General features: G+C 41.9%; 2 pseudogenes; both read right to left on the bottom strand.

Moving 5' to 3' along the window:
• Positions 1-397: 397 nt before the first annotated feature.
• Positions 398-9,767, bottom strand: LOC139999321 (cysteine protease ATG4A-like; annotated as a pseudogene).
• A 1,843-nt stretch (positions 9,768-11,610) lies between these two features.
• On the bottom strand, positions 11,611-26,052 carry LOC139999320 (cysteine protease ATG4A-like; annotated as a pseudogene).
• Positions 26,053-27,708: the final 1,656 nt, after the last annotated feature.

Below are 27,708 nucleotides of genomic sequence, written 5' to 3'. Positions count from 1 at the left end.
TTACAGAAACATTTTTGTAATAAAGTCTGGTTGCTCAAATACATGTTAAAATATTTAACAAGGAAACAATTTTCTCCTGATCCAGTCGATCTTTTAAACAAGACAATGTATTTTTCCTATGACGCAGCCCACAGGAGGGAACAGAAGTAAACATCCTCCTGAACTGAAGACTGTTTTGCTTGAAGAACTAAACTATTGCATTATTATATGAGAGCAAGAAATATCCATTTGGGTTATCCCTTTCTCCAAACATGGTGCCCAGTGATACATGTATTTTTGCCTTAATCTCAAAGGCCCGTTTGTCTCCACGTAAGGTACGTTAAAAAGAGATTCCCTTTAAGCATCTTATCACAAGATCTCTTACTGCCTTTCCATCCGGGGAAGCTTGTGTGTTAAACTGCCCTTGGAGTTTTGGATGCTACTAGATTTCTGTGCTCTGTTATCCATAATTTCAGGCACTTCGGGGCTAACATGGCTGTTTAAGTCAATGCAATAATATTACCAATATATTCAACACTCAGAAGAGTCACCACAGTTTCCTTCACACACTCAGGATTTCAAATTCTTCTTCCAATTCAAATAGCTTGTCAGTAGATTCAATGAGTTCTGTAAAAAAAGATAAAGAAAAAAATGCTTCTAAAGACATGCCTGATTTTGTTCACTTAAAAAAAAAACTTTGAAAGACGCATTCCAGAAAAGTACTTTGTAAGAGTGAAAAAAAAAATCTGTGCTAGCAATTGTATGGCTTGTTTGGATACATGCCTGCTATATATTGCTTGACACTCACAAAGGATAGTTATTCTACCTGTGATTATTCTTTTATTTGCTAACGAGGAACATAACATTGCACAATTAGGCTTTTAATCGGTGCCTTACCTGCTCCTGTGGTTGTCACTTCTGGTTTTGTTGGAGGTATGAAAGGAGGCCAGTGTGGCGGGTGCTTCTGGACCAGCTCAAACATCCGTAGACTCTGCTGCTTTAGAATCTCCTGAGGACAGAATGCTTTCATTTTAAAAGCTGGCTCGGGAGACGCTTCAAACACAAAACGTGTCTGCTTAATTGAAAGTGTTTTTTAATTACGCATGTCCATCAGGAAAAAAAGTCTTTATACAGACATACTGTGAAATCCAAGCACCATGGTCTTTGTAATACATCCCTAGTTAAAACACATCTGGAAGACAGATCTCTTGAACTGTACTACAAATTATCAGTCTTATCATCTTTTGATATCAGCTTTGATATCTGCAAACCTGTAATTTTGTTTACAGGTAGCAAGCACACTAGGAATGTACAATATTTTCTGCTTTTTAAAAGAAAGTTGCTTGCATAGAACTCTCCTCAAGTTTTCTGTTGATCAATAGCACAAAAGACAGATCTATCAGCTCCTCTAAAGGGGAAAAAAAAAAAAAAAAAAACGCATCAGATTTTGAAGGACAGGTTTTGGTCAGGAAAAAAGGTGTTCCTGAAGCCAAACGCTATTCCTCTTCAAAGAGAAGTTACCTTCTGTCCTGTATTTCAGTTATTTACAAACTGTTTTCCTTAGATGATTTTTTTTTTTTTAAATAAATGCCCTGAGAGGTTGATGGTACTTTACATTCAGACGTCTGGTGCTTAGCTTAACAGCTGCATGCAGAAACATCCTCAAGTCTGTTTCCTGTGGCAGCCAGCACCTTCTGTTCTCTCTAGATCAGCAGGAGCTAGAGGCCTGCAGCACTTACAGACTCAGATCTTTAAGATAGCAGGGACTAACAGTCATAATTAGAACACGCAATCTATTATGTCAAACAATAAAAAAGGATCAGGAAGCAAATCATTGAAACATCACTAAAATATGGCAGTTAAACCTTAGTCATTTAGTGAGAATTAGAAGTTAAAAGCAAGTGTCACCCAGTAACACCTTCAAGTGTGGATGTTTACACCCATTTTCCAACTGGCAGGGTTTGTGGCTGGTAAAGTGCTGAACAATTTCCAATTAGCAATTCAGTAGTATTGCCTTACCCTGATGCTTTAATGCATTCTTCTCCATGGCTCATACAATTTGTATACAAAGGAAAATGCAAAGGAAAATTTTACAAAAAACAGACAATAAAAACCAGACTTTATAAAGAACAAATCGAGATGCTAAGTTCCCACTCTTACCTTTTGTACAAGACTACACCGGTTATCAAAATCACATTCTTCTTTGCAAAAGAAGCCCTTAGGGGAAAAAACAAACACACAGAGTTTTACCTTTGCAGATGGTAGGTATGTGGTACCAGCAGGTAAGGCGGTGTGACCTCTGATACAGTAATGCCCTGTACGATCAGTAGATATAAGACTCCAAATATGTGGCAGCTCTAGGGAGAGAACCCACGGGGAGAACAAGGCCCTGCAAACCCCTAACGAAATAGTCAAGCAAAAAATAGCAGCAGCTCCTGTGTGCTCCTCCATGGAGCGCCACCCAGTTCCTACAGTCCAGGTATCAGCAGAAGCTGAAAACTTGTAGATGATGGACCACCTAAGGAACATTTCCATTCTGGTATCTATACTGAAAATATTTGCTCTTCATTATGATTTTGTCTGTCTCGTTGCATCATGCCACATTTTGCACACTTACGTAGTTAAGTATTAAAACAAAACAAAACAAAAAAACTTTCTAAAAAGCAGCAGTATTAAAAAACAGGTATGTGAATGAATGACAGATACCGGTATCTTTACAGATTGTTTAAAGCTTTAGAAACACATCCCACTGGTGACAACTGCCAATCACCCAATCACAGGATACTGGCATGGGATCAGATCCAATTTTTTCAAATACCACACTACCCCCATGACATTTTGGGTGAATTACAAATAATACATTTGTATTTGTAATTTGGGGTGAAATACACTAATTCCACTTAAACATTTTCAACTTATGATAGAAAGTAAGTTTAAGTAACTTGTCTAGAGGTGACCAAACATAAAGTAGTGATAGAATAAAACACGTAAACCTGTTTCAGTTCCTTGCTCTGACCATTATAATGCCTCTTGAAAGAAGTAAAAGCTGCTCAGTAAAGAAAACAAAGCGAGCTCCCTACAGTACAGACAGCTCCCCACTTGCCCTAAGATTCTCCATGTAGTTATGTACAAACTACTATGTGTTGATCACAGAAGACAGCTTTGTGATCTTGGTTCTGTTCAAGGAGATGCATTGCTGCCCTTACCAATGTAGAGAGACATTACTTTGAGATAAAGTACATGCATTCCAGATTTCCTGACACTTACTAAAGCTACTGAAGGGTCCAAATTCATGATCTTCATTCTATGTGGGGCTTCCTGGCAGTGGAAACTCTCATCGTCAACCGTGCCATTTTCTTCTGAATCTACAAAGCTTTGAGTGGTGTGAGGGTCCAGATAGATCAGCTCATTGCCTGGATGGGTAAAAGCCGTATGTTAAAAATAAGCAAGTGACATTAATAAGCACTTGGTCCAGAACTGTAAAATAGAAATTAGATTGCCATTGCAGTCAGTATAATCTAGACTTTCCAGCTAGGGATTCTTTAAGAGAATCGGAAGGTTTAGACACAGCGTTTCCCACAGGGTATTTAGTATAACTTCCTATTGTCACCTATTACTGTAATTTTCTGGTTGGTTATGTTCTATCTTTGTCACATACTTTTATTTTTCCATGTGAGATCCAGTACTTTTTTTTTTTTTTTTTTTAAATCTCAAGTGTTGTAAACACTAACATTTGACAGATTAAAAGGTACAGGATGTTCACAGATGCAATCTGTAATCCCATTAGGCATTCATTCAGAAATTGGAACAAAAAAGCCTAACTAAAACAGGTTAGGTTTTACAAAAGGACAAAATAGGGTTGCAAAATTTTGGCCCAAAGTGGGGTGAAATCTGAAGGAATGCATTTTAAATTAATTAGAGCAATACTTAATAACAGAAGGTATGCAAAAGGTGAAAAAGATACTGCTATCAGAAACAGTTTTGAAATACAAGAAAATAAAAGTGACATTTGACCAATACACTTGTCAAATGCTATCAGCTATTCTCAGTATGTTGCTCTTGTTGATGTCATCACTTATTTTTACACCTAGCTTTGCTGTTACCTTTCTGCTCCTGTTACGGATCATCTCATACTGTTTCTAAACTCTTTTAGATATGCTTCTTCATTTATTTTATTCTATTCTCATCTTTCTTTACTTCTAGAGGTTCACGCTTAGACCCCTTACTATTTCCCCTTCAAAAAATGTTCTCTTTTGATCATCTGCACATTTGGAATAAGTTTCTTTTTTCCTTACCTAAAAATCCTATGAAATAATAGGCATTATTTGGTTTCCCTCCTAATGCTCCCAAAGACTGTGGCATCTTAAAGCATTCCTAGGAGTTCAAAAGGAATAAAGGAAATTGTAATTCATTTCTGTACTGACATCACACATACCCAAACTTATTTGACAGTAACGAGCAATGAATTGAAAGAAAACCTTACTTTAAATGCATCAATATATACGGGATTTATGTGATTTATCCCTAGTCGTAGAGGTATAATAAGCAAGAGGGCTTTCCAGCCTGTGCAGAGTCCTCCTGCCTTCTTGCTTCGGCCAAGAGCACTTCTGTGCAAATGTGCACTGCTGTGGGACGCGCTGCTGCTCTGAGGAGGGCACCAGCACATTTTTTCTGCGGGAATAAAACTAGAAATCAGTCAACGCACAGAGGAACACAAAGCAGATCTTCCTCTCAGTAGTGAATTAAGCTAGTTTGCCAGGGATCTTTATAGGGCACCCAAGACAAAACGAGCCGGGCATGGCAATTACAGCTATTTAGTAGAAGTAATTCTAGCAGACAGTATGTGCTGGCACGTCCAAGTGAGACGTTAGATCAATGATTGGGGGATGACAATTTAAGACTGCAGTGACATGTCCTATTAATGTTATTAATAGTGTCAAGCTTTGCCTATAAAACGCCAGAGAAATGAAATGGCAGCAATGATGACAGTAGAAATTCTTCAAGGAGCTCTTCACATCCAGTGATGTGAGCACGAAGTTGGCATCAGGGATCAAAAAAACACAACTGAGTTTGTATGTCCTTCTTCCCTCTTCTTACCCTTGCAAGACAAACCCATGGCCCCCCAAGTATTTGTTCATGTTTAGATACATGCTGGCAAATGGAGTCAAATCAGAAACTGTTACCAGAAAACTGATGAGGTGTCACTTCCTGATGTCTTCAATGACCACCGTATTGTCCATAGATACATAAACTGCTAATGAATTCCATTCATCAAATAAAGCAAGCTTCCTAGAAAACATTAAGGTACTAATTAATATAAACTAGTTGGATCAAAAGGGTAGCTTTACACTCAGAACCATTTATTTATTTTTTTTTTCTTAAGAAAAAACATCCTTTCTGCATTTTTTAAAGTCTCCATGTAAGAAAAAGAAAACTTTAAACATTAAATGTTTAATATCTTTAGAAAAATAGGTACTGAGTGGTACCAGGAAAAACATATGCGCTGCACCATGTGCAAACTGTTTTGTCTTACTGCTACGTGCAGTGACAGTAACAGTTCAACTACATCAAGTTTATTACTTTTTATTGCACTCGACAGTCTCTGCAATGGGTTCTTGCCCAATTGTGTCTTTTCTCATCTGGAAAAGAAAAAAATTCCTATGCCAGTTTTGCAGATTACTTTTTGCTTAAGAAATTCCACTGAATTCAGTGGAATTACTTCTGCCTGAGCCTGCGTGCACAGCAGAAATGGGGCGTTAAAAGCTAAATCAGCTAAGGGTTTGGGGCACCAAAACTTCAGTGGGAGACAGCAGCACACAGTTTTATGTCCACTTCTGCAAAATCCAAACCTTTGGGGAAGGGAGCTACACTCTTAAGCTGCACTGGCAGAATTAGCTGTTTCAAATAAGCCAGAAAGAAATGGGGGTGAGCGTTTCACCATGAAAAACTTGGCCATGAAAGATCTGGAGTCCAGGGCATGCTTCAGCTCCCCTCCCTCTTCAGATCATGTGCCTGTTCCAGGGTGTCAAAGACTTGCTGCTGAGCTCGCAGGACCTGTAGCCTAGCCCCTGCCTGAGGTAAGACACCTCCACGTACCCCTGGAGAACTGAGCAGCCTCAGTTCCTTTCAGTGTGGCTCCCAGACTATGAGGAGCTGCCCATCTTTATCCAGTAGCCTTGCTGGCAGAACTGCTGCTCAGAAAGGGAGGAATTGCAGCTCAGTTCCCTCCTCAGCCGAGATGGCTTCTCTCTGATGTTTCACACCACCACTCCGACCTACACGGTGGCACTCTCGACCTGCCAGAGCTGTGCCACTGTGCAGAAAGGAATATACATCTGTGGTGTGACTGGTGAGGGCATGCAGACGGCATAGCAGGAGACTTTCCTGCAGTTTCTTCTCCTCAGGCTCTTCCTTTATTAAAATTTAGAGGTCACCCATTCCCAACTCAGTACCTGCACACCAAGCTGTGGCATGACATTCCATGCTGCACTTGTAAATAGATGGCAAGTACATTCCTGACTGTGGGACAGGGGGAGATGCAGCCTTCAAAACTCTGCCTGGGCCTTCTCTTGGCTGCCCCAGGGGAGTACGTTCTGAATGAGACTGGTATGATCTCACTTACTTTAGTACTTGAGCAACTGTATTTGGTCCAAACCATTCTCCAATTGACTTCCCCTCTCCAACACCCACCTGTGCTGTTTTCACAGTGAAAAAAAGACACACGGACACAAAATCAAAGAAAAATGAGACCATAAAGAATGTGGGAACAATATACAGTAAATACCGTGACTGTCAAACATTCTAGAGTAACTGCAATCTGTAGTTAGCAATAACAATTATTTTCTCAATCTATGCTCTTTTCAAAACTTAGGGAGTGCCAGTTTCTTTAATAAACAAAAGGCTTCTAAACTATAACGAGAATTACAAGTTAACAAATGCTAGTGCCCTTTATTACAAATTACAGCAATAAGCTACAAGACTGTCTATTCTAACATTACTGACTCTGGTACCCAAGGCTTACAGAGTTTATCAAGAGCTAGATTCTAGTACATGGCTTTATTTAGGTCTCAGGGAATGTTTCTGTACTACTAGTCTTTGTGCCCATCTGCATACCTTTTTATTTTTATATAAGCATACACATTGTCTTCACATCCACTTTTTAAAATTATGAATTAACATACTGCAAATTAGTGATTCAACACAGTAGAAATTTCAGTGGAAAAAACCTGAAAGTTTATGTTTGTTCTTACCCATCTGGTGGATTGAATAAGAGCAAGCCTTCCTGTCGAGAAAGCATCGTAGGATTCTGTGATATTCTTCTGGTTGTTTTTTGTGTTTTTCCCATTGCCAATCTGAAAGGAAAAATTGATAGAGAATAAAAAATGGTGACGTTTTCATTACACTGATCAAATGTCTAGACAGCAGAAAGCTTTATAATGAGATGTTAAAAGACATTTCAATTCATCTCGAATATTTACATTTTGTGTAGAGCTCCTAGAATTCCAAGCTTGTTATTTATCATCAAGCTGCCCTTTATCATCATAGGCTAGATTGTAAAAACAGGGAAAATAAAACAAAACAAAAACATCAACTGCAAACATATTCTGACGGATCATGCTGCGTGTTGATAGCCATTCCAGTATCTCTGAGCTTCCAAGATTATTTAAAAGTACAGGCTGTGTTTAGACCTTGTTGGATTTCTAAGCACCCATTAAATAACAACATAAGATCCATACAGAAAGTCCAAACACTCCACTGGCAGCATCCTGGGATGTGACATGCATGCTTAAGAGCTTGCACCAGGGGGGTTTGGACCTCGTGCTGCTGACAAGTGAGTAGTGAAGAGAAGGGTAAGAGCACTGTCCCACGGTGGCAGGTTTTCCCTTGGCCTCAACTTGGGTGTTACACTAAAAGGTTTATAAAATAATGGCGACAGGATTCCCCATTTGTTCTCCTTCTATGCCTATTTCTCTGCTTCAGGCTGGGATGATTTCACCCAGCTGAATATGAATTGATTCATTAGGAACTGTTACCAGGGCATCAAAGAAAGTCTCACTAATAAATTCAGGGTTTGTGCTTTTAATGGAGTACTTACGAAGAAGCGTCTGCAGACAATACCGAAGTTCCCTCAGGACCAGCACTCACCTCTCCCTAAGTGTCTGCAGATCAGTGCTTGGGCCAGCATCATCTGCCCGCATCGCAGCATACATCCCCAGCCAGCGTCCGACGAAGGACCCGTGCCTCCTGTTAGGAAAGTTCAGCACAATCAGTGCAGGCTTTCAACTGGGTGCGGCACCACAGAGGACATTTCAGAGTGCTAGAAAACAGATAGGGCTGCTGAAGCCTCCATGAACTGTCCTACAGATAAAAGGCACAGAGCAAGACTTTGGTTCCATGCTGTTGGTCTAATTCTAATCTCTGCATTGCACAAATAAACAAAATTCATTTATTCCTTGTGGAGCTGACTTACTCTTTTCATTCTTCAAGCAGCATTCACAAACCATTTACTGCATGCTATACAACATGATCACCTGTTTACATACAGACCTAAATAAACACTGATTTTAATAATCTTCATGTTTGCATAAACAGTTAAAATGATGCTCAAAATGCGCTAATACTCTAGAAATATTTTCCCAGCCTACGATGCCATCACTTATCTTGCTATTTAATTTAGAACAATGCAGCAAATCTGCAGTATACTCACCACTAGGCAAAAACTTTCTTCTATACGTAAACCACGTTAAACCACAGTAAACCACGCGTGAACACACCTTGGCTTATTGTCTGACTTTGGCTTATGGTGCGTCTGTTGCTGCGTCCAGCACAGTGCAGCCCCTAAATTGCTACCAAAACCTTGCCACAAACCTCAATCCCCCTGTTAAAAGAGACCCTCTTGTTTGTTGCCCTTCTTTCGACACTCTCTAACAGGTTTATGTCTTTTTCTTATACTGCGGAGCCCAAAACTGCACTCAGTACTCAGTACATGGAATACCAACAGAGACTGCCTGGCATTTTCTCTTCTCTGCAGAAGCTCTGTTGCTAACACTGTCCAGAAATCACCACTGTCACAGACAGTAGTAGCATTCCCTCCTCCCACAGTTTGTTCTTCCCCCCCAAGACTTAGACACCATCCAGAAAAAGAAGGATAATAATACTAAAAGAAGGATAATAATAATAATAAAGTAAAATAAAATTAAAATAAAAATTAAAATAAAAAATAAATAAAATAAAATAAAATTATAATAAAATATTTTAATTATATATATATATAAATTATTCTAAATATTCTATTATTCTATATAAAAAATTCTATATAAAATATATAGAATTGCTGGGTTTCTGCTTTCTCCTACATCCTATCAGACCACAACATGACAGTTGTCTTTCTTTTACGTTCTTTTACACCTGGATCTTTCTCACTTTTATGAGTGTGGGGTTTTCCTTCTTTCTCCCTTTACCTTCCTCCCTCCCTTGTTGCCGACGGAAGGAAGACACAGACGCTCAATATGAGTGAACAGTGAACTTCAACTTTAATGGATAGCTCAGTTGCCTTTTATCTAGTTTGAACATAATCAACTCATACATATTGCAGAAACTAAGCTCAGGATTGGTTAACACTTCCCCGGGCTTTTCAGTCTGGTCCTCCTTCTTTTGGCTACCTGTCCCGCCTTAGGGACATTCCCTGATCGCCCAAGGGCATCGTGTCCTTGAGCCTGATTGGCTCTCAGCCAGCTGCATACCTGCCAAGGCTCATGTGAGTTGAGTTCGGTGCTTCACTAGCCCATTGTCTCCAAACTGCTCAACATCCACATGTCCTACCTCACTTAACGATTCCTCCACACTCCCTCCCTTCCTCCCTTCCTTCCTTCCTTCCTTCCTTCCTTCCTTCCTTCCTTCCTTCCTTCCTTCCTTCCTTCCTTCCTTCCTTCCTTCCTTCCTTCCTTCCTTCCTTCCTTCCTTCCTTCCTTCCTTCCTTCCTTCCTTCCTTCCTTCCTTCCTTCCTTCCTTCCTTCCTTCCTTCCTTCCCTCCTTTCGTTCTGTCTGTCTGTCTGTCTGTCTCTCTTTCTCTCTTTCTGTCCAGCACTGATTTTATGGCTACGTGTGCATATCCACAGTGTACAGTTTTCTCCGTTCCGTTTCTTCCCTGAGTCTTGCCCCTCTTCCCTGCAACTGAACAGCATTGCCTTGATCAAGGAAGTGGCAACATGCGGCTTACACAGTAACCTGCTGAAATTACAGCTATAACCATGGAGCACAGCTGCCGATCAACACAAGACCACCAATCGCTCACATTTCTAAACTGCTCGTCACAATTCTTCCGTATGTAGGCTGTGATGCTGCTCATTTCTTAAGCACCCATCCATTTCTTCTCTTCCCAGACCCTCAAGGTGTCCTGGTCAAACCACCTCCCTTCCTCTTGCCCCATCTGGCTCTCCCACCTTCCTTTTCCCTCAAGGCTCAACTTTTTTTTTTTTTTTTCAGCATAGGAGCTCCATAGAAGCTGCTGCTGCCCACCTCCGAGTTGACTAGGGCTGAACTACTGAAAAAGAAAAGAAAATCTATAAATAAGAGTGAGAGATATTCAGTATTTCTCTATGTTGTCATTTATTGGTGAAGATGAAAGTCTGCAGTTCATGTTCATTACACTAGCATGACAACATGACCACAAGGGGGACTGTCTGGTAGTGAAAAGGAACTTCAGCATGGATTAAAAATCTTTGCCTTTCTTTATTCTGAACTGTTTTTCTTATGGCTGCTAGAGAGAGATTCTCTGCCTTAGAAATAAAACTGCCCAGGCTGTTCTGATAAACCTGTAGGGTTAAGGCACTTCTACCAAAACAGATTTCAAAAAGCAAGAAGTCAAAAAGCAACAATTCAGTAATCTGTGTACGCTTCTATATTAAGTTTTAAGATAACCTGGTTTATATTTAGTTCACACAAATTAACCAAACATAGCAGCATACAACCTAAGAAAAGCTTAGGAAATTTATTAGATGCACAGATAAAGTGCTGTAACAGAGAAACTTGTGTAAATCTATTCTAAAATAAATAAGGTACAGTTAAACCACCTTTGACTCGTTTTAACTCGGAAAGAAATAACCTAAGTTTTAATCATTTGAATTTTAAGGTCAAGGTGAAATATACCATAACTATAACAGTGGTTGTGATCTGTAGCAACTATTTGAGGCTCCTGTTCCTCTTGAGGTCTCCCAGAAACAGGAAGGCTATTGCAAAATGTATCCATTAGACATAGTTCCTTTTACAGAAACATTTTTGTAATAAAGACTGGTTGCTCAAATACATGTTAAAATATTTAACAAGGAAACAATTTTCTCCTGATCCAGTCAATCTTTTAAACAAGACAATGTATTTTTCCTATGACGCAGCCCACAGGAGGGAACAGAAGTAAACATCCTCCTGAACTGAAGACTGTTTTGCTTGAAGAACTAAACTATTGCATTATTATATGAGAGCAAGAAATATCCATTTGGGTTATCCCTTTCTCCAAACATGGTGCCCAGTGATACATGTATTTTTGCCTTAATCTCAAAGGCCCGTTTGTCTCCACGTAAGGTACGTTAAAAAGAGATTCCCTTTAAGCATCTTATCACAAGATCTCTTACTGCCTTTCCATCCGGGGAAGCTTGTGTGTTAAACTGCCCTTGGAGTTTTGGATGCTACTAGATTTCTGTGCTCTGTTATCCATAATTTCAGGCACTTCGGGGCTAACATGGCTGTTTAAGTCAATGCAATAATACTACCAATATATTCAACACTCAGAAGAGTCACCACAGTTTCCTTCACACACTCAGGATTTCAAATTCTTCTTCCAATTCAAATAGCTTGTCAGTAGATTCAATGAGTTCTGTAAAAAAAGATAAAGAAAAAAATGCTTCTAAAGACATGCCTGATTTTGTTCACTTAAAAAAAAAACTTTGAAAGACGCATTCCAGAAAAGTACTTTGTAAGAGTGAAAAAAAAAATCTGTGCTAGCAATTGTATGGCTTGTTTGGATACATGCCTGCTATATATTGCTTGACACTCACAAAGGATAGTTATTCTACCTGTGATTATTCTTTTATTTGCTAACGAGGAACATAACATTGCACAATTAGGCTTTTAATCGGTGCCTTACCTGCTCCTGTGGTTGTCACTTCTGGTTTTGTTGGAGGTATGAAAGGAGGCCAGTGTGGCGGGTGCTTCTGGACCAGCTCAAACATCCGTAGACTCTGCTGCTTTAGAATCTCCTGAGGACAGAATGCTTTCATTTTAAAAGCTGGCTCGGGAGACGCTTCAAACACAAAACGTGTCTGCTTAATTGAAAGTGTTTTTTAATTACGCATGTCCATCAGGAAAAAAAAGTCTTTATACAGACATACTGTGAAATCCAAGCACCATGGTCTCTGTAATACATCCCTAGTTAAAACACATCTGGAAGACAGATCTCTTGAACTGTACTACAAATTATCAGTCTTATCATCTTTTGATATCAGCTTTGATATCTGCAAACCTGTAATTTTGTTTACAGGTAGCAAGCACACTAGGAATGTACAATATTTTCTGCTTTTTAAAAGAAAGTTGCTTGCATAGAACTCTCCTCAAGTTTTCTGTTGATCAATAGCACAAAAGACAGATCTATCAGCTCCTCCAAAGGGAAAAAAAAAAAAAAAAAACGCATCAGATTTTGAAGGACAGGTTTTGGTCAGGAAAAAAGGTGTTCCTGAAGCCAAACGCTATTCCTCTTCAAAGAGAAGTTACCTTCTGTCCTGTATTTCAGTTATTTACAAACTGTTTTCCTTAGATGATTTTTTTTTTTTTAAATAAATGCCCTGAGAGGTTGATGGTACTTTACATTCAGACGTCTGGTGCTTAGCTTAACAGCTGCATGCAGAAACATCCTCAAGTCTGTTTCCTGTGGCAGCCAGCACCTTCTGTTCTCCCTAGATCAGCAGGAGCTAGAGGCCTGCAGCACTTACAGAATCAGATCTTTAAGATAGCAGGGACTAACAGTCATAATTAGAACACGCAATCTATTATGTCAAACAATAAAAAAGGATCAGGAAGCAAATCATTGATACATCACTACAATATGGCAGTTAAACCTTAGTCATTTAGTGAGAATTAGAAGTTAAAAGCAAGTGTCACCCAGTAACACCTTCAAGTGTGGATGTTTACACCCATTTTCCAACTGGCAGGGTTTGTGGCTGGTAAAGTGCTGAACAATTTCCAATTAGCAATTCAGTAGTATTGCCTTACCCTGATGCTTTAATGCATTCTTCTCCATGGCTCATACAATTTGTATACAAAGGAAAATGCAAAGGAAAATTTTACAAAAAACAGACAATAAAAACCAGACTTTATAAAGAACAAATCGAGATGCTAAGTTCCCACTCTTACCTTTTGTACAAGACTACACCGGTTATCAAAATCACATTCTTCTTTGCAAAAGAAGCCCTTAGGGGAAAAAACAAACACACAGAGTTTTACCTTTGCAGATGGTAGGTATGTGGTACCAGCAGGTAAGGCGGTTTGACCTCTGATACAGTAATGCCCTGTACGATCAGTAGATATAAGACTCCAAATATGTGGCAGCTCTAGGGAGAGAACCCACGGGGAGAACAAGGCCCTGCAAACCCCTAACGAAATAGTCAAGCAAAAAATAGCAGCAGCTCCTGTGTGCTCCTCCATGGAGCGCCACCCAGTTCCTACAGTCCAGGTATCAGCAGAAGCTGAAAACTTGTAGATGATGGACCACCTAAGGAACATTTCCATTCTGGTATCTATACTGAAAATATTTGCTCTTCATTATGATTTTGTCTGTCTCGTTGCATCATGCCACATTTTGCACAGTTACGTAGTTAAGTATTAAAACAAAACAAAACAAAAAAACTTTCTAAAAAGCAGCAGTATTAAAAAACAGGTATGTGAATGAATGACAGATACCGGTATCTTTACAGATTGTTTAAAGCTTTAGAAACACATCCCACTGGTGACAACTGCCAATCACCCAATCACAGGATACTGGCATGGGATCAGATCCAATTTTTTCAAATACCACACTACCCCCATGACATTTTGGGTGAATTACAAATAATACATTTGTATTTGTAATTTGGGGTGAAATACAATAATTCCACTTAAACATTTTCAACTTATGATAGAAAGTAAGTTTAAGTAACTTGTCTAGAGGTGACCAAACATAAAGTAGTGATAGAATAAAACACGTAAACCTGTTTCAGTTCCTTGCTCTGACCATTATAATGCCTCTTGAAAGAAGTAAAAGCTGCTCAGTAAAGAAAACAAAGCGAGCTCCCTACAGTACAGACAGCTCCCCACTTGCCCTAAGATTCTCCATGTAGTTATGTACAAACTACTATGTGTTGATCACAGAAGACAGCTTTGTGATCTTGGTTCTGTTCAAGGAGATGCATTGCTGCCCTTACCAATGTAGAGAGACATTACTTTGAGATAAAGTACATGCATTCCAGATTTCCTGACACTTACTAAAGCTACTGAAGGGTCCAAATTCATGATCTTCATTCTATGTGGGGCTTCCTGGCAGTGGAAACTCTCATCGTCAACCGTGCCATTTTCTTCTGAATCTACAAAGCTTTGAGTGGTGTGAGGGTCCAGATAGATCAGCTCATTGCCTGGATGGGTAAAAGCCGTATGTTAAAAATAAGCAAGTGACATTAATAAGCACTTGGTCCAGAACTGTAAAATAGAAATTAGATTGCCATTGCAGTCAGTATAATCTAGACTTTCCAGCTAGGGATTCTTTAAGAGAATCGGAAGGTTTAGACACAGCGTTTCCCACAGGGTATTTAGTATAACTTCCTATTGTCACCTATTACTGTAATTTTTTGGTTGGTTATGTTCTATCTTTGTCACATACTTTTATTTTTCCATGTGAGATCCAGTACTTTTTTTTTTTTTTTTTTTAAATCTCAAGTGTTGTAAACACTAACATTTGACAGATTAAAAGGTACAGGATGTTCACAGATGCAATCTGTAATCCCATTAGGCATTCATTCAGAAATTGGAACAAAAAAGCCTAACTAAAACAGGTTAGGTTTTACAAAAGGACAAAATAGGGTTGCAAAATTTTGGCCCAAAGTGGGGTGAAATCTGAAGGAATGCATTTTAAATTAATTAGAGCAATACTTAATAACAGAAGGTATGCAAAAGGTGAAAAAGATACTGCTATCAGAAACAGTTTTGAAATACAAGAAAATAAAAGTGACATTTGACCAATACACTTGTCAAATGCTATCAGCTATTCTCAGTATGTTGCTCTTGTTGATGTCATCACTTATTTTTACACCTAGCTTTGCTGTTACCTTTCTGCTCCTGTTACGGATCATCTCATACTGTTTCTAAACTCTTTTAGATATGCTTCTTCATTTATTTTATTCTATTCTCATCTTTCTTTACTTCTAGAGGTTCACGCTTAGACCCCTTACTATTTCCCCTTCAAAAAATGTTCTCTTTTGATCATCTGCACATTTGGAATAAGTTTCTTTTTTCCTTACCTAAAAATCCTATGAAATAATAGGCATTATTTGGTTTCCCTCCTAATGCTCCCAAAGACTGTGGCATCTTAAAGCATTCCTAGGAGTTCAAAAGGAATAAAGGAAATTGTAATTCATTTCTTTACTGACATCACACATACCCAAACTTATTTGACAGTAACGAGCAATGAATTGAAAGAAAACCTTACTTTAAATGCATCAATATATACGGGATTTATGTGATTTATCCCTAGTCGTAGAGGTATAATAAGCAAGAGGGCTTTCCAGCCTGTGCAGAGTCCTCCTGCCTTCTTGCTTCGGCCAAGAGCACTTCTGTGCAAATGTGCACTGCTGTGGGACGCGCTGCTGCTCTGAGGAGGGCACCAGCACATTTTTTCTGCGGGAATAAAACTAGAAATCAGTCAACGCACAGAGGAACACAAAGCAGATCTTCCTCTCAGTAGTGAATTAAGCTAGTTTGCCAGGGATCTTTATAGGGCACCCAAGACAAAACGAGCCGGGCATGGCAATTACAGCTATTTAGTAGAAGTAATTCTAGCAGACAGTATGTGCTGGCACGTCCAAGTGAGACGTTAGATCAATGATTGGGGGATGACAATTTAAGACTGCAGTGACATGTCCTATTAATGTTATTAATAGTGTCAAGCTTTGCCTATAAAACGCCAGGGAAATGAAATGGCAGCAATGATGACAGTAGAAATTCTTCAAGGAGCTCTTCACATCCAGTGATGTGAGCACGAAGTTGGCATCAGGGATCAAAAAAACACAACTGAGTTTGTATGTCCTTCTTCCCTCTTCTTACCCTTGCAAGACAAACCCATGGCCCCCCAAGTATTTGTTCATGTTTAGATACATGCTGGCAAATGGAGTCAAATCAGAAACTGTTACCAGAAAACTGATGAGGTGTCACTTCCTGATGTCTTCAATGACCACCGTATTGCCCATAGATACATAAACTGCTAATGAATTCCATTCATCAAATAAAGCAAGCTTCCTAGAAAACATTAAGGTACTAATTAATATAAACTAGTTGGATCAAAAGGGTAGCTTTACACTCAGAACCATTTGATTTATTTATTTTTTTTTCTTAAGAAAAAACATCCTTTCTGCATTTTTTAAAGTCTCCATGTAAGAAAAAGAAAACTTTAAACATTAAATGTTTAATATCTTTAGAAAAATAGGTACTGAGTGGTACCAGGAAAAACATATGCGCTGCACCATGTGCAAACTGTTTTGTCTTACTGCTACGTGCAGTGACAGTAACAGTTCAACTACATCAAGTTTATTACTTTTTATTGCACTCGACAGTCTCTGCAATGGGTTCTTGCCCAATTGTGTCTTTTCTCATCTGGAAAAGAAAAAAATTCCTATGCCAGTTTTGCAGATTACTTTTTGCTTAAGAAATTCCACTGAATTCAGTGGAATTACTTCTGCCTGAGCCTGCGTGCACAGCAGAAATGGGGCGTTAAAAGCTAAATCAGCTAAGGGTTTGGGGCACCAAAACTTCAGTGGGAGACAGCAGCACACAGTTTTATGTCCACTTCTGCAAAATCCAAACCTTTGGGGAAGGGAGCTACACTCTTAAGCTGCACTGGCAGAATTAGCTGTTTCAAATAAGCCAGAAAGAAATGGGGGTGAGCGTTTCACCATGAAAAACTTGGCCATGAAAGATCTGGAGTCCAGGGCATGCTTCAGCTCCCCTCCCTCTTCAGATCATGTGCCTGTTCCAGGGTGTCAAAGACTTGCTGCTGAGCTCGCAGGACCTGTAGCCTAGCCCCTGCCTGAGGTAAGACACCTCCACGTACCCCTGGAGAACTGAGCAGCCTCAGTTCCTTTCAGTGTGGCTCCCAGACTATGAGGAGCTGCCCATCTTTATCCAGTAGCCTTGCTGGCAGAACTGCTGCTCAGAAAGGGAGGAATTGCAGCTCAGTTCCCTCCTCAGCCGAGATGGCTTCTCTCTGATGTTTCACACCACCACTCCGACCTACACGGTGGCACTCTCGACCTGCCAGAGCTGTGCCACTGTGCAGAAAGGAATATACATCTGTGGTGTGACTGGTGAGGGCATGCAGACGGCATAGCAGGAGACTTTCCTGCAGTTTCTTCTCCTCAGGCTCTTCCTTTATTAAAATTTAGAGGTCACCCATTCCCAACTCAGTACCTGCACACCGAGCTGTGGCATGACATTCCATGCTGCACTTGTAAATAGATGGCAAGTACATTCCTGACTGTGGGACAGGGGGAGATGCAGCCTTCAAAACTCTGCCTGGGCCTTCTCTTGGCTGCCCCAGGGGAGTACGTTCTGAATGAGACTGGTATGATCTCACTTACTTTAGTACTTGAGCAACTGTATTTGGTCCAAACCATTCTCCAATTGACTTCCCCTCTCCAACACCCACCTGTGCTGTTTTCACAGTGAAAAAAAGACACACGGACACAAAATCAAAGAAAAATGAGACCATAAAGAATGTGGGAACAATATACAGTAAATACCGTGACTGTCAAACATTCTAGAGTAACTGCAATCTGTAGTTAGCAATAACAATTATTTTCTCAATCTATGCTCTTTTCAAAACTTAGGGAGTGCCAGTTTCTTTAATAAACAAAAGGCTTCTAAACTATAACGAGAATTACAAGTTAACAAATGTTAGTGCCCTTTATTACAAATTACAGCAATAAGCTACAAGACTGTCTATTCTAACATTACTGACTCTGGTACCCAAGGCTTACAGAGTTTATCAAGAGCTACATTCTAGTACATGGCTTTATTTAGGTCTCAGGGAATGTTTCTGTACTACTAGTCTTTGTGCCCATCTGCATACCTTTTTATTTTTATATAAGCATACACGTTGTCTTCACATCCACTTTTTAAAATTATGAATTAACATACTGCAAATTAGTGATTCAACACAGTAGAAATTTCAGTGGAAAAAACCTGAAAGTTTATGTTTGTTCTTACCCATCTGGTGGATTGAATAAGAGCAAGCCTTCCTGTCGAGAAAGCATCGTAGGATTCTGTGATATTCTTCTGGTTGTTTTTTGTGTTTTTCCCATTGCCAATCTGAAAGGAAAAATTGATAGAGAATAAAAAATGGTGACGTTTTCATTACACTGATCAAATGTCTAGACAGCAGAAAGCTTTATAATGAGATGTTAAAAGACATTTCAATTCATCTCGAATATTTACATTTTGTGTAGAGCTCCTAGAATTCCAAGCTTGTTATTTATCATCAAGCTGCCCTTTATCATCATAGGCTAGATTGTAAAAACAGGGAAAATAAAACAAAACAAAAACATCAACAGCAAACATATTCTGACGGATCATGCTGCGTGTTGATAGCCATTCCAGTATCTCTGAGCTTCCAAGATTATTTAAAAGTACAGGCTGTGTTTAGACCTTGTTGGATTTCTAAGCACCCATTAAATAACAACATAAGATCCATACAGAAAGTCCAAACACTCCACTGGCAGCATCCTGGGATGTGACATGCATGCTTAAGAGCTTGCACCAGGGGGGTTTGGACCTCGTGCTGCTGACAAGTGAGTAGTGAAGAGAAGGGTAAGAGCACTGTCCCACGGTGGCAGGTTTTCCCTTGGCCTCAACTTGGGTGTTACACTAAAAGGTTTATAAAATAATGGCGACAGGATTCCCCATTTGTTCTCCTTCTATGCCTATTTCTCTGCTTCAGGCTGGGATGATTTCACCCAGCTGAATATGAATTGATTCATTAGGAACTGTTACCAGGGCATCAAAGAAAGTCTCACTAATAAATTCAGGGTTTGTGCTTTTAATGGAGTACTTACGAAGAAGCGTCTGCAGACAATACCGAAGTTCCCTCAGGACCAGCACTCACCTCTCCCTAAGTGTCTGCAGATCAGTGCTTGGGCCAGCATCATCTGCCCGCATCGCAGCATACATCCCCAGCCAGCGTCCGACGAAGGACCCGTGCCTCCTGTTAGGAAAGTTCATCACAATCAGTGCAGGCTTTCAACTGGGTGCGGCACCACAGAGGACATTTCAGAGTGCTAGAAAACAGATAGGGCTGCTGAAGCCTCCATGAACTGTCCTACAGATAAAAGGCACAGAGCAAGACTTTGGTTCCATGCTGTTGGTCTAATTCTAATCTCTGCATTGCACAAATAAACAAAATTCATTTATTCCTTGTGGAGCTGACTTACTCTTTTCATTCTTCAAGCAGCATTCACAAACCATTTACTGCATGCTATACAACATGATCACCTGTTTACATACAGACCTAAATAAACACTGATTTTAATAATCTTCATGTTTGCATAAACAGTTAAAATGATGCTCAAAATGCGCTAATACTCTAGAAATATTTTCCCAGCCTACGATGCCATCACTTATCTTGCTATTTAATTTAGAACAATGCAGCAAATCTGCAGTATACTCACCACTAGGCAAAAACTTTCTTCTATACGTAAACCACGTTAAACCACAGTAAACCACGCGTGAACACACCTTGGCTTATTGTCTGACTTTGGCTTATGGTGCGTCTGTTGCTGTGTCCAGCACAGTGCAGCCCCTATATTGCTACCAAAACCTTGCAACAAACCTCAATCCCCCTGTTAAAAGAGACCCTCTTGTTTGTTGCCCTTCTTTCGACACTATCTAACAGGTTTATGTCTTTTTCTTATACTGCGGAGCCCAAAACTGCACTCAGTACTCAGTACATGGAATACCAACAGAGACTGCCTGGCATTTTCTCTTCTCTGCAGAAGCTCTGTTGCTAACACTGTCCAGAAATCACCACTGTCACAGACAGTAGTAGCATTCCCTCCTCCCACAGTTGGTTCTTCCCCCCCAAGACTTAGACACCACCCAGAAAAAGAAGAATAATAATACTAATAAAATAAAATAAATAAAATAAAATAAAATAAAATAAAATAAAATAAAATAAAATAAAATAAAATAAAATAAAATAAAATAAAATAAAATAAAATAAAATAAAATAAAATAAAATAGTCAAAAGCCATCAGGAAGGCAGTGGTGCAGACTGTGGAGAGCCTGGGTTCAAATCCTTCTTCTGTGAGGCTCTGAACCTATATCCCACCACAATCTCTCTGCTAATGTATGGCAGGGAAAGGAGGAAGAAAGAACATATCTCCTGCACTTTCCATTTATTGTTGACTGACAATTCTGTAGAGTTATAAAGCCTCAATCAGTGAGATACAGGGTTCTTCTCACATTGTCTCACTGTGCCCTAAGCGGAACAGCTCTCATTTAATAGATGCTTCACCACAAAATCATGAGTCATCTGCAGTTTTGAACTTTTCTGGGATCAAGTCCCTTCAGATGGTTGAGGAATCTGCTCCAGCACCTATGTAAACTGGTGCTCTACTAAGCTAGTGAGTGAACAAGAGAGAAATCCTCTGCTAGATGACTTGACAAATTGGGTCTGAAAATAGTGTTGAGGCAGAATAGTCCACGATTTTTGCCTTGGGTGCACAGAGGGATTGGGTGTTGTAGACTTCTTTTATTCTTCATTAAGATAAACATTTTCAAAAATGTGCTTGTTCAACCTCGCTCCCACTGTGTGCATGGGAGGGAGATAACTGAAAGTGGGGAGCGTTGCTTGGATCCTGCAAGTGGCTGAGGTCCAGTGGGGTTGGAGGCTTTCTTCCTCCTTTTGGAAATGCAAAGCAACCCTGCACCTCCCCTGCACTTGCAGGAGGATCGTGACAGCCCAAAGCACAGCGGCTTTGTAATTGCTGCATACACTTCGATCGGATTTATGTGGCAAGGGTTTGGTAGCAGGGGCCTGCAGGGATGGCGTCTGTGAGAACAGTCCAGACAACAGCCAGCTCCAGATAGCTCCAAAAGGGCCCCGGCGCTTGCCAGAGCTGAGCCAATAAGCGATGTTGTTTGCACCTCTGGGAGAGCAGATGTAAGAAGGGGGAAATACTGCTGCACAACAGAAGCTGGAAGAGCAAGGAGTGAGAAGCAGCCCTGCAGCCCCCAAGGTGAGTGCAGCAGGAGGCAGGAGGTGCTCCAGGCTCACAGCAGCAGTTCCCCTGCGGGCTGTGCAGGGAGAGGCCCCTGGTGGAGCAGGCTGTCCCCCTGCACCCATGGGTCCCCCATGGAGCAGATCTCCACGCTGCTGCCCCCCTGTGGGTGGAGGAGCCCCCGGTGGAGCAGGTGGCTGTGGCCTGGAGGAGGCTGCGGCCTGTGGAGAGCCCCTGCAGGAGCAGGCCCCGGGCCGCAGCTGCAGCCATGGAGAGGAGCCCACGGGGAGCAGGGGCAGAGAGGGACCTTGGAGGAGGGAACTGTATCCTCTTTTTTCATCGGTGCTGAGATTGAGGATCAGGATTTCGTGGTAGGAATTTGTTTAGATGAACCAATTTACCTCCATATGGGTTTTGTATGTTTGTTTCACCTTGTCTTGCAGGACCATCTTGGCTGGGTCTGCAGTGTTGTGCAAAAGTCAAGTTTTTCACAATAAAGAGCAGCTTTATTTTTGGGGAAAAGGCTGAGGTGGCCTTCATCTGAGTCATGTGACCTGAAAATGCAGAAAATGGGTGCATGGCTGGATGGATGGGTGGGTGGGTGGGAGTTGGGAATTCAGCCTTGGGATCAGAACTGGGACGTTGTTGGGATAGGAAATGATCAGTGGGATGGGACCAGTGGGATCCCCCCCCCGTGGAGAGGAGCCCCCGCAGCGTGGGACAGCTCTCGTAAAGGTGATTCAGGGCAGTTTCTGGAAAACAAGACATCAGATGTCCCAAACAGCTTTCTTTGTGCTAATGTAGGAAGGGTGAGTAAGTGTAAATGTAAGAGCCCAGATACCGTAAGAAGCAGAAAGTGTGAAGGAAACTTCCTTCTGGCTGATACAGCTCCATATCTAGTTGTCAAGTATGAAGAGAGCAGTGCTAAGTTTCTTGGGGAGAGGTAAAAAAGAAGAGACTGGGAGATTGTAAAAGGAAAAAGTGGGATTCCCTATTTCAGGAAATCCTAGGAACTGGAAATAGAGATTGGAAGAGTGCTTTAAGCCAAGACAGACATGTTTTAAAACTAAAACCTAGGAGTTGAATGAACCAAGAAATGAATCCCTTTTGATTATGCAGTTGTGTCCAGTGTTATCTTGGGAAATATGGTTTCCACATAAAACGTATCTGGGGCTTGAAGTTCTCCTAAGGCCCTTCTCTGTGTATTCCCTACTGTTTGGTAAGCGCTGAGGTCACACTGCAGACAGCAGCACGTCCTCTCCCCACTACTTAGCTGTCTGTTCTCACAACACGTCTAGGAACAGAATGGCTTGGACACAACTGCGCCTAGGACCGAGTTCATTCAAGCTGCTGGACGAGGTAAAAGCTCTGGACAAGCGAAGGGGAGGGAGGGATGGGTGGATATACAATATGATCACTTTAATCTCATTTCTCTAAGAATCCTGGCTGAGAAAACAAAACAAAACAGAATCAAAAAGAACAGAACAGAACAGAACAAATGAAGCAAGCAGCTAGCTTGCTGGAGACATTGTCTGGGAAGCAGTGAAAACACTTGCAAACAAAAACACGTCAAAGGACTAACTCTTTGAGCTTAATTCTAATCCAACAGCATAACCTCAAAGTCCTGTTTCTGTTCGTAACAGGCTGGTCCAGTAACATGTCCCATTGGATGACTTTGCAGCATAGATGTCAGGAATGCAGCTTGGGATCCCCTCCTTCTACTCAGAGTTCACTTTGAAGGGATGAGCAAGTAATTCTTCCTGGGTTGACGGAAATCTAAAGTCTGTTTTCTAACACTCTTGCAGACGCTTCTCTGTCCATCGGCCTGTCCTGCCAACTCTGGTGTGAGTGTGAAGTTGTGGCAAGAGGGATTTCCCATTCCTATTTGACCTGATGGACACCAGCTTTCCTCGGAAATGGCTGATGTTGCTGAGGAGGCAGCAGTATCAAAGGCCTTGCTGATGAAGGTACAACCAGCTGGGGAGGCTTTGGCATTTCTGCACAACGCTGCTCCCTGACTGTCACTCCAGACTCAGATTCGGAAAGAAGCAAAGCAAGCTAGAGGAAAACTGGATGTCCTGGTAATTTTCTTTTTCTTTTATTTCTTCATTCTTCACTTGTAAGAAAATCTAAATCTTAACCCTTTGTTTGAAAACACGGCTTTATGGAAATGCTTATGGGTGTGCTCCTTCACCTTGTGTGGAACCTGCTTCACCTCGCTTCAGCTATAGGACACCTATGCTCCAATTTATGCTTCCCATGATAAAGCGGTGTTCTTTCGGTGTTCTTTTCTGTGATGCTTGCAGGCGAGGTTGAAAAGAGTTGTCAGTAGGATTCTTCGTTTCCTTTGCAGTATCCAAAGCTCCGTATTACCGTGGATCTTCTCCTCTGATCTGGAAAGCTTCACAGGCCAAAAGAGAATTGAGATGAAGAAGGAAATAGAGAATGCTGACCAATATTGCCAAGTACCACCCGTAAGTTTTGTGAAAGAATCCGGTGCATTTCTGTAGTGGTAGAAAGTTCATAAAATCATCGTTGTGCACTTGAAGGCAAGCAATGCTGTAAAAATGAAGAATGCAAGGCCCTGCTTAAGGACAATCTTCAGGCTGCTTCTAGATCGACAGCTTATTTGCTTCTTCCACAACCTCATCTCCGCTTGCTTAGAAGTTGTGAAGGTCGGAAGCACACTCCGTCTTTTTCATCCCCTCTGTGTATCTTTTCCCTGACAGCAACTTCTGTCTTGGCTCTTCACATCCAGCCAGAGCAGTTGCTTTGCCTCCGCAACCTGCAGGCTGACCTCTCGTGTGTACCTGTGCTGGACTGAGGGTAATGCTTGTAACGCACACAGATGCTGCATTCACTGTGACTTTTAGAAAAGAGAGCAAGAAGCTAACCTGCACAGCAGACTCTTAGGTTTCTGTATCTCTCTCTCTCTCTCTCTCTCTCTCTCTCTCTATCTGCATATATATTTCAGTACTTATTTACTTCTTTAAAGATACCTTAAATAGAATAGATACTTTAAGAAAGCTTACTTGTTCTTCCCCTTTCCTTGTTTTTAACGTTTGCTTTTCTAACCAATCCTTAATGTTACAACATGGGATTGATGCAGTACTCAGTCCTTAGAAGTTCTCAAAGCACATCAGTGATTTCTCTATTTCTCAACCTTTCCATCTTCATTGAGATCTCTCATCTGAATTTAGGTAGGAGGTGAAGAAGAACACTGCAAGCAGCTGAAGCCGTATCAGACACATGCTTCTGCTAGGAAGTCATTCCGAGTGATTCCACGGTGTACTTTAGACAGGTTCGCTCTGGTCCTCTGGACTCAGCATCCCCAAGGGATATTTCAAAGCTCTCGGAAGGACCCGTCATTATCTCTGACACTGCAGCCTCCAGTAGGAAGGGGTAGATATTCCTTGCCCTTGTGCAAAGGAACTACTCAGTTAGCTGTTTCTAACCCAAATCTCGTTGTTGTCTTCTATTGACAGACACCACCCGGCTAGCCAAGCTAAACCACTGAAAATGGAAGGAGTGGGACATCTTCCAAAGCCTGCTGCTGCTTCTAAGCAGAAGTGCGCTGTAGGTGGGGACACAGCAAGAGGAAACGTCCAGGCCACGGTGGAACTGCAAGGCACCTGTCTGAGCCACACAACGAAGTCAGCGATTCCCAGTTGGAGACTGTTGCTCGACCAGTGACACAGCAGCTGGAGCGCTTCTGGTTGCTGCTGATGGGTTCCCGTGAATCAGCCAGGGATAGGAGCTATGAGAACGACTGAAGCGATTTGAAGTTACCCGAAAGAAAGAAGAGAGGAGAGAAGAAGACAAGAGGGGAGGGAAGGGGAGGGAATAAAAGAAAGGGAGGGGAGGGGAGGGGAGGGGAGGGGGAGGGTAGGATAGGATAGGATAGGATAGGATAGGATAGGATAGGATAGGATAGGATAGGATAGGATAGGATAGGATAGGATAGGATAGGATAGGATAGGGTGGGGTAGGGTAGGGTAGGGTAGGGTAGGGTAGGGTAGGGTAGGGTAGGGTAGGGTAGGGTAGGGTAGGGTAGGGTAGGGTAGGGTAGGGTAGGGTAGGGTAGGGTAGGGTAGGGTAGGGTAGGGTAGGGTAGCATAGCATAGTGTAGCGTGTTAGAGGGGAGGGGAGCATAGGAGAGTATAGGGTAGTGTAGGGGATCGGAGTTTAGGGGAGTGTAGGGTAGGATACGGGAGGGGAGTGTAGGAGAGTGTAGGGGAGGGGGGCATAGGGTAATGTAGGGTAGTGTAGCGAACGGGAGTTTAGGGTAGGATAGGGGAGGGGAGTGTAGGAGTGTGTAGGGTAGTATAGGGGAGGGGAGTGTAGCAGAGTATAGGGACAGGGAGCATAGGGGAGAGGGTGTAGGGGAGGGGAGGAGACGGGAGGGGAGGGGAGGGGATGGGGGGGAGGGGAGGCAAAAGTGGGGAGAGGAGGCAAAAGAGGGGAGGGGAGGGGAGGGGAGGGGAGGGGAGGGGAGGGGAGGGGAGGGGAGGGGAGGGGAGGGGAGGGGAGGGGAGTGCTACCATAAATAAAATTGCTATATACATGTCATTTTGGATCTGGAGCCAAATCTTTGTGTACATGTCCTCTCCGTAGCCCCACGTGCTGACCACCCACCCGAATCTATCATACTGTTGGTCAGAAAGAACAGGGAGCATAGGGGAGGGCAGGGGAGTGGAGGGAAGGGAAAAGAGGGGATGGGAGGGGTGGGGAGCGCTACCATCAATAAAATTGCCAAATACGATGAAGGAGCAGCAGAGCCTGCAACCTCCAGTCCCCAACATCCTCCAACCACCCCCCACTGCTCCGTGGGAAATAGATAGAAGAATCAAGACTGAGGTTTAGCCTGGGATGGAGGTAGTGTGGCGAGGTGGTTTTCTGTTTGGTTGGTTGGTTGGTTGGTTGGTTGGTTGGTTTTAAAGTTTTTAAATTCTCACTGTCCTACTTTGTGATCAGTTGGCAATAAATTCAATTACTCTTCCCCAAGCCAAGTCTGTTTTGTCCATGAAGCCATCTTCCAGTCCTGAAATAAGAAAGGAAACAGACCTGCAAGCAACTGTTACACAAGTGCAGGAAGAGTGACAAAGGAGGGTTTTGAGGCATGAAGTTCCTGCAAGGATGCTCTGCTCTTTCCTCACTTCAGTATGAAAAGCACGGCACTAGTGGGTGGTCTGTGGTGGTAGTTGTTTTTTTGTTGTTTGTTTGTTTGTTTGTTGTTTTGTCAGCTCCACCCCACAGTATTTTGCTTGTTCTACTTGTTTTGGTGTGCCCCCATTCCCTCCCTCAAGGTAAAACATCCCTAGGGGCCATAACTTGCTGTTAGCAAACAAGATCTTGCAAAAGAGTGAAGTTAACATGGCACCACCTGCACTGGTGTATAAATAGTTCAAATATTTTCCCTCACTTTCCTGTAACTTTCCTGTAAATTGCTGGTCAGGAGATAACAAGTGGAGAAATTTAGGATAAGAGAGAGAAAGTTGTGTTTCCTATTGCCCTGGAGTTTCTGTTGGTCTGGCCACGGAAATGGAGTACTCAAAATCCTCAGGACACTCAGTTTATACCAGATTTATCCTAAAACTGCAGTATTTCTAGGCCCTTGGGATTCTTATCAATTAAAACATACTTTTTCACGCACAGAAGATGCAAAAAAGTGCGCCTACTGCAGTATGCAGACAGAGCCAGTCCTGTCTCTTGATTCCTTCTGCCTTCTGCCTGAAGAGCAGCAGACAATCGAGTTCTTGTCTTCAGTAGCTACGGCCTTAACCAACTGTGCAGTCTGTCCATTCATACACAGAGGAGGAAAAATAGCGTGGAATAACTCCTCTCCTTTGTGCTAACAGAGGAGGGTACAGCTTCCTCACTCCAACCCCACCGAGGCAAACCAGTCAGCAGTGCACGCCAGAGCCTCTGTCTCTTCCCCGTCTCATGATGTGCAGCTGGATCACTCTCCCTTCTATCCCCAGGATCGCTTTCAGCACAGTCACAGAAGGGTCAGACTCACAGCTTTAGGAGCCATCAGAAGAGGCTTTCACTCTTCTGCCACCACACCCCCTATACACATGCAATTTCACACATGCAAAGAGACACCATGGATTGGGGAGTTGCACAGAGAGGAGACCACACCCGTTTGCCTGCCTGCAGTTTGACACCAGTAGGGAGGTAATTCCCGTCAGGAGTTTCCATAGAGATGACAGAATATGGCCCTAGG

Source organism: Anas platyrhynchos, chromosome 23, assembly GCF_047663525.1.
Source record: "Anas platyrhynchos isolate ZD024472 breed Pekin duck chromosome 23, IASCAAS_PekinDuck_T2T, whole genome shotgun sequence".
In the NCBI taxonomy this organism is placed as follows: Eukaryota; Metazoa; Chordata; class Aves; order Anseriformes; family Anatidae; genus Anas; species Anas platyrhynchos.
Note: the sequence above shows the minus strand (reverse complement) of the source record. Positions and strands in the feature narration are given on the sequence as shown.